Genomic DNA, 11,785 nt, shown 5'->3' on the forward strand with positions numbered 1-11,785 from the left:
TCTCCCAAAGGGTTGTGAATCTGTGAATCAGAGTGCGGTGGATGCGGGGCAGTGAGTAAATTTAAGGTGGAGTGAGACAGATTCGTAATTGGTAATATTTTGAAGGGTTGTAGAGAACGGGCAGCACAGTAGAGTTGAGGCCATGATGGGATCAGCCATGATCACATTGAGGGTTGTTGCACGTTTTACTTGAGTGTAATACGCGTTTATTGGAGTGTATTAACACGCCTCCGTTTAAAGGCTGTGTGCTTAACACTGCTATAGCTCTGTGTGTGTAATTTCAGCTCGGAGTCGCCAGGTGTCGTATATAAACACCTCATAAGTATCTCAAGGTCAGGTTCAAAGTAATAAAACTATACACCGATTAGTAAGTTCCAACGATCAATATTTATTATACAAATATAATAAATACGCATGCACACGCTAAAGACTAATACCTATTTCTACTATTAAACGACTAAATACTTATCTAAGTGGGAACCAGCAAGGTCAGGGGACAAGGCCTTTGTTCCTTTCTGGGCTGCACCTTCTGCTCGTTATTAGTCGAATACTGTATAAGTTCACGTAGCGAGCGTCGTTTTGGGACTTACTGAACGATGGCTGGTGCTCAACGGCTGGTGATGGAAGACAGGATCAACGGCTGGAGTCGGAGTCAGGATTCAACAGCAGATCTGGGTCGAAGTCAAAACAGCAGTCCAAGCCGGAGCACAAAACAGCGGAGCCGGAGCAAAACAGACAGAACCATGTGCGGGGGTCTATCTTTATAGGGGTCCCAATGTCCGTGCCTTTTCGGGGCGGGCTTTACCTGCCATGCATCGATTGGATCATTTCCCAATCGATGTCTCACAAATCCCCCAATCTGAGGGTCTCTTCTCGATGGGTGGGGCGGTCTCTAGGGTCTTTTGTGGTGGATACTTCTGGTGCCGTTTCGTCTGGGCGTCCACTTAAAGTATCTATTCAAAACCAAATGTTGCTATTGTGTGTGCCCAGATCTGGATTGCCTCATTACTATGCAAAGCGTTTTGCTATTTACACCTTTGGTTGAGATCTTCCACCTGGCCATAAATTAGTTTTGCTACGTGCAGAATGCTAATTAGTCTTTGCAGACTGCTTGTCCTGGCTTAACTGCTTTTTCCCTGCAGTCTTAGCAGTTCTCCATTTTGTTAGCCCAGTGTCCATCTTAGGTGGCTACAGGGTGTTTCGGCTCTGGAGGCTAAATTGCCTACTCCTGCTCCTCGTTCATGATTTCTGGGAGGTAATGCTCTGGCTGATTTCACAATCCAGCTCTTGGTCTGTAGCACTGTAGGCAACAGATCAGGAACATATCAACCATGAAAGAATGGTGGAGCAGACTCGATGGACTGAATGGCCTAATTCCACTCCTATATCTTATGAATTTCTGAATGTAGGCAGCACAGTGGCACAGTGGTTTGCACTGGGACTACGGCGCTGAGGACCCGGGTTTGAATCCCGGCCCTGGGTCACTGTCCGTGTGGAGTTTGCACATTCTCCCCGTGTCTACGTGGGTTTTGCCCCCACAACCCAAAGATATGCAGGATTGGTGGATTGGCCACGCTAAATTGCCCCTTAATTGGGAAAAAATTAATTGGGTACTCTAAATTTAAAAAAAACTGAATGTATTATTGTAATCCTCATAAGTAACATCATCCACTTTACAAATTTGTTTCACTTTTAAGCATGCTTTTCTACTTAGTAAAGAGGATAGGGGCAGGGGGTGGCATGGTGTGTTGCGACCACCGTGTGTTTTTAATCCGTATGCAGTGGACAAATGACCACGAGTTGACTTTGTTTAATTAAATAGTGTTTATTAACACTCACACAACGTTATAGTTAATCAATCACACCATAAAACGCAAGTTATTTCACAGAATACTAAAGTTCACAATAGACTTTAACTTAACTTTGACTAGCAAGTACCCAGACAGATAAAGGCCTTTAACTGTACTCGTGGTGGCCATTGTTCCATTATTGTTGCTGGCTGCTACAGAGAGCGATTCTAAGGTGGGGCAGCACCTTTTGTACCTTTTTGGTTTGGTGCCCTTTTGGGCGGCCCCTGGGCCATTACCAATCAATTTATCAGGGTTCAATCACCGTGATCGATCAAGTCCAATCGGGGCTGCCACGTTGATTTTGGGGAGTCCACTCACCGGCCATGGCAGTAGGTGTTGGAGCAAGTAGGCACTTACAAATAAGGAATGCAGGTGCCTTGTGGCTGGTTGAAATTTGTGATTGACAGTATGTTCCTATTGTCCATGTGATGGCTTGGAGATTTTCCTGTGTATTGTGATGTGAGGATGTAGTTTGTTCCTCAATGTTTATTTAAACTGCAGCCTGCTTGTTCTTATACTTTCCCAATTCTCCCATCATCCTGTTCAGGACGCCATTTTAGGTGGTCGTTCGGTCACAGGTGGCACAGTGGCTAGCACTGCTGCATCACAGCACCAGGGACCCGGGTTCATTCTGGCCTTGGTGGCAGTTTGTGTGGACTTTGCAAGTTTTCCCTGTGTCTGCATGGGTTCCCCTGGGAGCTCCAGTTTCCTCCCACAACCCAAAAATGCGCATGTTAGATGGATTGGCCATGATTGATGCGCAGGTTTATGGGTATAGGGCGGGGAGTGGGCCACGGTAGAGTGCACTTTCAGAGGGTTAGGGCAGACTCAATGGGCTGAATGGTTTCCTTCTGCATTGTAAGGATTCTATGCACTCTTTATTTTGAATGTCACAGAGAGGTTCAAAGATTTCTCTATCTTTATACTTCAACAATAGTTGGCCTTTGAGTTTCAATGTGGTCCCACCATGATTTTGTAATTTGATAGCTGAGGGTTGCAAGGTTATCTGCTTGAACCATTTGACTTTATCTAAAAAAAACAGAAACTCCTGCTCCTGTGTCTAATTTTAAACAATATGGAGTGTCCATCCACTTTAAGTTTGACACGCCAGTATTTATTTTCAGTACCTCCCCTAATAAGGTTACTCTTTTTTTATAGTTCTTTCACTTCTCATATCTGGCTTTGGTTTAAACTTTCCTCCCTTATCTCACGCTTTGTCAGTGTTTTTCAGAGACAGATAGTTTTGAATGGTCTATTTTTCCACAGATGCAGCATTCTCCTTCCACCTTTGGACATTCTTTTCACTTGTGAGTTATTTCCACTACACCAGTGACATTTCAACTTGCCGGTTGGTGCATGTTTCCCCATTTTGGTGGGTTTAGGCTAAGGCGACTTTCTCTCTCTTGGCCTACAGACTGAATGTCTCACTTGATCATTTCCACAGGGCCTCATCTTTTCTGAGAAAATCAATATTCTTTTATAAGCTCTGTTTGCTTCATAATTTGTCCTGCCTTGACTAGTGTTAAATCCTCTAATCTGTCAGAGAGTTGATAATGCTTCAACCAGGATCTCTGCTATGATTCTGTCACAAATCAATTCATCCTTAAGGTTCCATAATTGCAGTTCCCTGCCAGCCTGTATAGGTTGTTGATAAATTAATCTACGCTTTCGCTTTGTCTTTGCTTTCTCTTGTCAAATGTTGCCCTTTCTATAAATACGTTTTGGTGAGCCTGAAATACGAATTAAATGCTTGCAGGACTTCTCTGTGAGAAGTTGAAGTCTCAGAATATCCTTGCCTTGCTTTTACGTTGTCAGAAAAATATCCAACTGATAAAATAGAGTACTGATCTTGTCTGTTCTATTCCTTTGTGTAAGTCAGAAGCAGTTTGTGAACTTCTCTACTGAACCTCTTTCTCCAGTTGTCCCAGTTCTGAACCAGTTGTGAGCATTGAAGGAAATGGTTTTGGCAGTGGTCATGTAGATTCCACGCTTCCACTGATCCCTGAAATTGTCGATACTTCATTTGTGCTGCTTTGGAAACAGGAGTCTTCAAACCCATCACTACCAGTGACTGGGCAACACCTGTTGGACCTACGATGGCGCAGGATGGTGCAATACGTAGTTGCGGAGGTTATAAGATATCAGTCAATCCGGTTCCATGCACTGATCAATACCCGTTACCGTTGATTGAACATTTGTTCACAGGCCTAACAGGAGGGTAGAAGTTCAGCAAGATTGGCCTACCTGCAAATGAATGTGGCACCTGAATCTCACCATCTTCTCATGATCATCACTCACAAAGGCCTATTCCACTACAAGAAATTGCCTTTTAGAATGACGTCAGCAACAGCTTTATTTCAATGGTCAATGAATTACATCCTCAGTGGCTTACCAGGGATATAGCGTTAGCTGGATATATATTGATCACCAGCACCAATGAACAAGCATATTTATGGCACTTAGAAGCTACACTGAAATACCTTTGGAAGCATGGATTTAATGTCAGGAAAGATTAACGTGATTTCTTTCAGACATCCATACAATATCTGGGACATGTAATTGATAGTAAGGGTTTACACGAAACACCTAAAAAAATAGAAGCTATTATGGAAGCTCTACCACCAAAGAATGTCACTGTACTTAGGTCATTCCGAGGGTTAATCAAATATTATGGAAAATTCTGCCAGAATCTGGCAACCGAATTGAAACCGCTACATACCTTGCTGTGCGCAGTACAGGCATGGCAGTGAATACCAGAATGTGAAAAAGCATATCAATCAGCAAAAGAAGCACTGAGAAGTTAGAAGTGTTGGTACATTTCAACCCAAAGTTACCATTACAACTTGCCTGTGATGGTTAACCGAACGGTGTAGGAGTGGCAGTGTCTCATACTACCTACAGTGGAAGAAAGACCACTAGCTTTTGCAGAATCAAACTATGCTCAGTTGGAGAAGGAGGCCCTGAGTGTTATATTTGGCGTTAGGAAATTTTGCCGATACCTGTATGGTCGGCACTTCACTTGCTGATGGACGACAAGTCCTTAACAGCTATTTTTGGGCCACAAAGGTATTTCTTTGTTGGTTGCAAATAGGTTCCAATGATAATCTTTAGTACTATCTGCACATTCCTATGAGATCAAATACTGCCAGTCTGAGAATCATGCCAATCAGATGCATTATCATGCCCACCTTTACCAGCTGGTCAGATACTACTCAGTCATGATAATATTTTCGATTGTGCACATGTTCCAGTGACTGCTGTTGAAGTCCAAAGACAAACCAGAAATGATCCTGTGATGGGGAAGGTACTGGGAATGGTATTAAAGGGGAGGATAGCAGGAATACATCCTGAATTAAACCGTACATTTCCACGAAATTCGAATAAACAGCTCAGGGCGGATATATGCTGTGGGGGATGAGAGTAATCACACCTCCAATTTTGTAACAAAAAGTATTGGAACAACGACATGAAGGACATCCAGATATAGTTTGAATGAACGAACTAGCACAAAGCTACTTTTGGTGACCAGGAATTGATGACCAAATAGAAGAAAAAGCAAGACTACAGCAGTCATGTTCCCCAGCTCCCCTCAGGGTCCCCACAGCCCCAGCTCTCCCCATGGCTCCCACAGCCCCAGCTCCCCCCATGGCTCCCACAGCCCCAGCTCCCCTTGGGGCCCCCACAGCCCCAGCTCCCCTCAGGGCCCCATGGCCCCAGCTCCCCTCATGTCCCCCACAGCTCCAGGTCCCCTCAGGGCCCTCATGGCTCCAGCTCCCCTCGTGTTCCCCCATAGCCCCAGCTCCCCTCTTATCCCCCACAGTCCCAGCTCCACTCGTGGCCACCACAGCCCCAGCTGATCACATGGCCCCCACAGCCCCAGCTCCCCTCATGGCCCCCACAGCCCCAGCTCCCCTCATGGCCCCCACAGCCCCAGCTCCCCTCATGGCCCCCACAGCTCCAGCTCCCCCCGTGGCCCCCACAGCCCCAGCTTCCCTCGTGACCCCCACAGCCCCAGCTCATCTCATGGCCCCCACAGCCCCAGCTCCCCTCGTGGCTACCACAGCCCCAGCTCCCCCCCGTGGCCCCCACAGCCACAGCTTCCCTCGTGGCTCCCACAGCCCCAGCTCATCTCATGGGCCCCACAGCCCCAGCTCCCCTTGCGGCCCCCACAGCCCCAGCTCCCCTCGTGGCCCCCACAGCAGCAGCTCCCCTCATGGCCCCCTCAACCACAGCTCCTCTCGCCCCCCCCCCCCTCCCCCCACAGCCCCAGCTCCCCGTGGGGCCCTCTCAGGCTCCCTCAGCCCCTGCTCCTCTGGGTTTATGTAGCCCCAGCTTGGCTCTTCTCGGGTCCCCTGCAGCACAAGCTCCTCTTGGGCTCCCATGGCCCCAACTTTTCTCGGGCCTCCTTCAACCCACACTTCTCGGGCCCCCTCTGCATTGATTCTTCCCAAGACTGCGGAACCCTGCCCAGTTTGTCAACCCTTGACCAACAGACTGCACTACAGGAATTCACCCAGATTCCTTAGGCTTCACCCTCAACTACTGCCACCTAGAAGGACAAAGTCATCAGATAGATGGTAACACCAGCACCTGGAGGTTCCCCTCTGTGGTAGTATGACTAGGGTGATTACGGTACCTCAGAGCAGTGCTGCCATTGGGGCAGAAGACTCGCTGCCCATTGGCTCAGGCAGGTCATGTGCCTCTCTGCCAATTGGCTGAGGCTGGTCATGTGAGTGCTCACCGGTTGGCCGAGAGGCTGGTAGCTCCGCCGTCAAGGCGGGGTATAAGAACCCGTACCAGCTGGCAGTCGGCCTTTCTCTGTAAGTCGACTGCCGGGCACACATCTAGTATATTAAAGCCTGTTGTTTGGAACTTCTTCACGACTTGAGTCCAATTGATGGTGCATCAATTTAATATACTAGAATTTTGAAATGGAGCTACGGATCAAGCCAGACTGCCTCCACATCAGCCCGCATGCTACAAATACGTCAGCAATTTTTAAACATTGGCTGGCGTGCTTCAACAGCTACCTCTCTACTACAGAAAATAAACCAACAAAGGAGCAGAAACTCCACATCCTCCACTCGTGCGTGGGCGCCGCCGTTTACTTGATGATGGAGAACGAACAGGACTATGATGCCGCCATGGATCTACTAAAAGGACATTTCATCAGGCCAGTAAACCAGCTCTACGCATGGCACCTCCTGGCAACAAGGCAACAATTCTCCGGTGAGTCCCTCGACAAATTCTATCGGGCCCTCATTGTCCAAGGGAGAAATTGCACCTGCCTGCAAGTCGCTGCAGCGGAGCACACTGAACTGCTAATCAGGGATGCCTTCGTTGTGGGCATGCAATCCCCTCAGATACGCCAACGGCTTCTAGAAAGGGACACTTTAAGCCTCGCTGAGGCACCGACCCTCGCATCCTCCTTGGATGTCACCGACCGCAACGCCCGCGCGTTTGACCCCGGCCACGCGGCAGTTCTTTGGGCACCATGGCACGCAACTCCATTTTCTCCCTGTTCGGTTACCCCGCGTACATCCACAGCGACCGGGAGTCCTCCTTCATGAGTGACGAGCTGCGTCAATTCCTGCTTAGCAGGGCATCGCCTTTAGCAGGACGACCAGTTATAACCTCCGGGGTAATGGGCAGGTCGAGCGGGAGAATGGTACGGTCTGGAAGACCGTCCTACTGGCCCTGTGGTCCAGAAATCTCCCAATCTCCCACTGGCAAGAGGTCCCCCCAAACGCCCTCCACTCTATTCGGTCTCTGCTCTGTACTGCCACGAATCTAATACCTCATGAACGTCTTCTTATTTTCCCCAGGAAGTCATCCTCAGGATCCCCGCTCTGGCTGGCCACCCCCGGGCCCATCCTGCTCCGGAAGCATGTGCGGGTGCACAAGTCCAACCCGTTGGTTAAACGAGTCCAGTTACTCCACGCGAATCCGCAGTACGCGTACGTGGAGTATCCCGACGGATGACAGGACACAGTCTCCCTTCGGGACCTGGCACCCGCCGGCGTGTGGCCTCAACCACCCACACCAACTCCCCCCCCAGTCCCAACACCCCCCCCGGCGCCCCCAGCGCCCCCGCAACCCAGTGCACAGAAACCCCCTCCCCCGGCCAGAGCTTCGCTAGCACCGACCAGGGGTACGGACATTGGACTCCGACTGCCTCTCCCAGAGGCACGGACGACCACCTCTCCGACGTCACCGGCACCGCTGCGACGGTCCAGCAGGACATCGAAGGCACCCATCAGACTGATCGAGTCGATTTGATGTTCCACTGGACTTTACGGACTCTTCGTGTTTGTACAGTGTTCCTTATTCCTTGCATATTGCTTTTCATTTTTTTTTGTTCCTTATTGTTCGTATATACACTGTGTGCGGTATTGTTTGTTTTCCTTTGCACATTTGTCGTGGGCCAGTGGGCAGCCAACAGATATCTCGGTACACCTAGCTCTATCTCTAGTCATGCTACCAGTCCTATGGGGCGCGCACCCCCCCCTTTTTCTCTCTTCCACCCCCCCCCCCCGGCTTCTTTCTCCACAAGGGGTGAATGTGGTAGTATGACTAGGGTGATTACGGTACCTCAGAGCAATGCTGCCATTGGGGCAGAAGACTCACTGCCCATTGGCTCAGGTAGGTCATGTGCCTCTCTGCCAATTAGCTGAGGCTAGTCATGTGACTGCTCACCGATTGGCCGAGAGGCTGGTAGCTCCGCTTATGAGGCGGGGTATAAGAACCCGTACCAGCTGGCAGTCGGCCTTTCTCTGTAAGTCGACTGCCGGGCACACATCTAGTATATTAAAGCCTGTTGTTTCGAACTTCTTCACGACTCGAATCCAATTGATGGTGCATCACCCTCCAAGCCACTCACTTTCCTGACTTGAAACTATATTGCCGTTCCTTCACTGTTGCTGGGTCAAAATCCTGGAACTCCCTTATCGCACAGTGGGTATTCTGACACCTCAGACTGCAGAGGATCAAGAACATCCCCACCTTCTCAAAGGCAATTAGGGATGGACAATAAATTCTGGCCCATAGCCATTGATGGCGACATTCCATGAATAAACAAAAAAATCTTAACACTTTACCCTGCAACTACTCCTTCTCAAGCACAATTAGGGATGCCTTTTCCAGTAATGACTACATCCCATGAAAGAATAAAATAAAACGACAGCCCAACATAACACCATCAAGGACAGAACAGGTCATTCGATTAGAATCCTCTAAGGGCAGCACGGTAGCATTGTGGAAGGGCAGCACGGTAGCATTGTGGAAGGGCAGCACGGTAGCATTGTGGAAGGGCAGCATGGTAGCATTGTGGATAGCACAATCGCTTCACAGCTCCAGGGTCCCAGGTTCGATTCCGGCTTGGGTCACTGTCTGTGCGGAGTCTGCACATCCTCCCCGTGTGTGCGTGGGTTTCCTCCGGGTGCTCCGGTTTCCTCCTACAGTCCAAAAGATGTGCAAGTTAGGTGGATTGGCCATGATAAATTGCCCTTAGTGTCCAAAATTGCCCTTAGTGTTGGGTGGAGTTACTGGGTTATGGGGATAGGGTGGAGTTGTTGACCTTGGGTAGGGTGCTCTTTCCAAGAGCCGGTGAAGACTCGATGGGCTGAATGGCCTCCTCCTGCACTATAAATTCTATGATTCTATGATTCTACACCAGTGGTTCAGTGTGGTTGAAGTATGTCTAATCTACAGGATGCACTATATAGGAAATGTGAGCTTGTACTGCCCGTACAACCAACTAAATTTAGCTGTATGGGCACACACCAACAGTGAATCTGCATCCTTCCTTCTCTAAATAATGCTATTCCCAAAAAGCCAGGGTAGAAACCTGCACTCTTTGAATATTAGAACACATGTCATATCTTATGACCTCCATAGAGACCACTGGCATTTTTATTGGTTTATTGTCCAAAAACCCAGATGTTTACTAAAAGATTAATGGTTTAAATTAAAAAGCTTTTAACATAGAAAAATCGAAGGGCATGAATACTAATCTTAAAAGGTCAGTAATGCTAAAGATCAGTCGAAGTACAAGGGACGGGATCCTCGGTTTCTGAAACTAAGTGTTGAATCTGACACAGTATTCGTGGACTTTCACGACAGCGAATCTGGTGTCGAACCTGGACTGATTCAGCGATTATGGAGGGACTAGCACCGGTGTCACATGGAACACAATCGATTCCAATGCAAAAGGGTGTGGGATTCACCCGGGTCTGTGATTGACACTTGGGAGGCTGACAAGTTGCATCTGATATACACATTTCACTCCCCACACACACTTATCCCAGCCAACAAGGTGGCACTGTTGTGCTGGAGCCTGCCATACAGCTGATGGATCAGCTGGGGCCAGAGGGTACCCAGGGTGGTGGCCTGGGGGGACACCGATACGACGTGTGGTCCGAAGTTCACAGTGGGCAGTCAGCCGCATGCGCAGCTGCATGGTTGCCTTGCCAGCTGCGGCAATTTGTTCCATGCCCTTCGACCCCGACCCCACAGCCCACCTCCTGGCTGCTCCCTTCTACTCTCCCTAGCCCTGGCAGAAGCTCCCTGGCCAGCAGTACAGCTGTTAGAAAACTTTGACGATATTGGACATTTTCCATACCCCCTCCCTCTCCCTTAACAGCCACGGTGCCTGTTTCACAATTTATTAAAGCACAAGTGAACCGCACTGTCAGGAACCCAGCCAATTGGAGTTGGAGCATCACGGAGGCACAGGAGAATACCGGGTCAGGGCTGCTAATGATATGCAAATGGTGTCTACTGTATGTGCGTTCCGGATCGCATTGACTCCGCTGTCGAGGTGACGGCGAATTGCGATTTGGCATCAAATTAGCACCCGCCACGAATTTGGCGTCAGAATCTATTCTCCGCCCAATCGCGTTTCGCGATTTTGGCATCAGCCAACGGAGAATCCCTTGGTTTTGCTTTAACCACTCAATATTTCACAGAATCAAGCAACTGCATGAGTAAACACTGGATTTTCCAGTCTTAGCAATGTTACTTGAACTAATGCTCTTCAAGTGGAAATATATTCTCATTGCATCTCCCTTCTTTGTTGCTAATGAAAGAAACATATTCTAACTGGGATTTAAGGTAACCTGCCATCAGTCCATAAATAAACAAGGGGATTATTTTGACTCTGAATAGTTTGCTGGTCTTCTCTTGTTATTTCCTCCATAACAAATTGATTTTCTCACAATATTGGCACTGAAAGATCCCACTTCAGTCTTGTTGTTTCAGTTCTATGTATTAGTGCCATCCTATTACCTAGAGTGGATACGCAAAAAATCAATAAAAGTTGAACTATAAGATCTTCAGGCTCAGATTCTTCAAGTTGATCCTCAGTCTTTGCTTCAAAATCATGCACCGACCTGTTCTCCTTTGAACTTGGAATCAATTGTGGGTGTTTCTAATTCCTGTGTTTGTTTTGTGTGCTGTTCACCAGCTTATCCTTGCTTTTCATTTCAGAATACTTTTCCAACCTACTCCCTTCAAACGTATTCAATTTCTGCTCCCCAGAGAGATCAATAACTTCTAAAATGAGATTTGAACTCCCAGTGACTGACTCAAAGGATCATACATTAACTTTCACACTTTAAGACTTTCACTGCAACAAACTAACTAAAATCGACATCAACTAAACTTTACTTAGTAGGCAACTAATACACCAAACTGCAGAAAAGATAACTTTCAAACACAAACAAAAGACAGGGCTTGTGGCGCAACGGTAGCATGACTGGCTCCAGGTCAGGAGATTGCGTGTTAAAATCATGTCAGGCTCACGGAGTTTTCCTACAGATGATTCTATGAATTTCTCTCTGTGTGGGGATGTTCTCGAAATGATTCCATTCAAAAGCACTATGCAAATAATCTTTTGGGACAGCACAGTGGCGCAGTGGTCAGCACTGCTACCTCAC

Source organism: Scyliorhinus canicula, chromosome 8 (genome assembly GCF_902713615.1).
Source record: "Scyliorhinus canicula chromosome 8, sScyCan1.1, whole genome shotgun sequence".
In the NCBI taxonomy this organism is placed as follows: domain Eukaryota; kingdom Metazoa; phylum Chordata; class Chondrichthyes; order Carcharhiniformes; family Scyliorhinidae; genus Scyliorhinus; species Scyliorhinus canicula.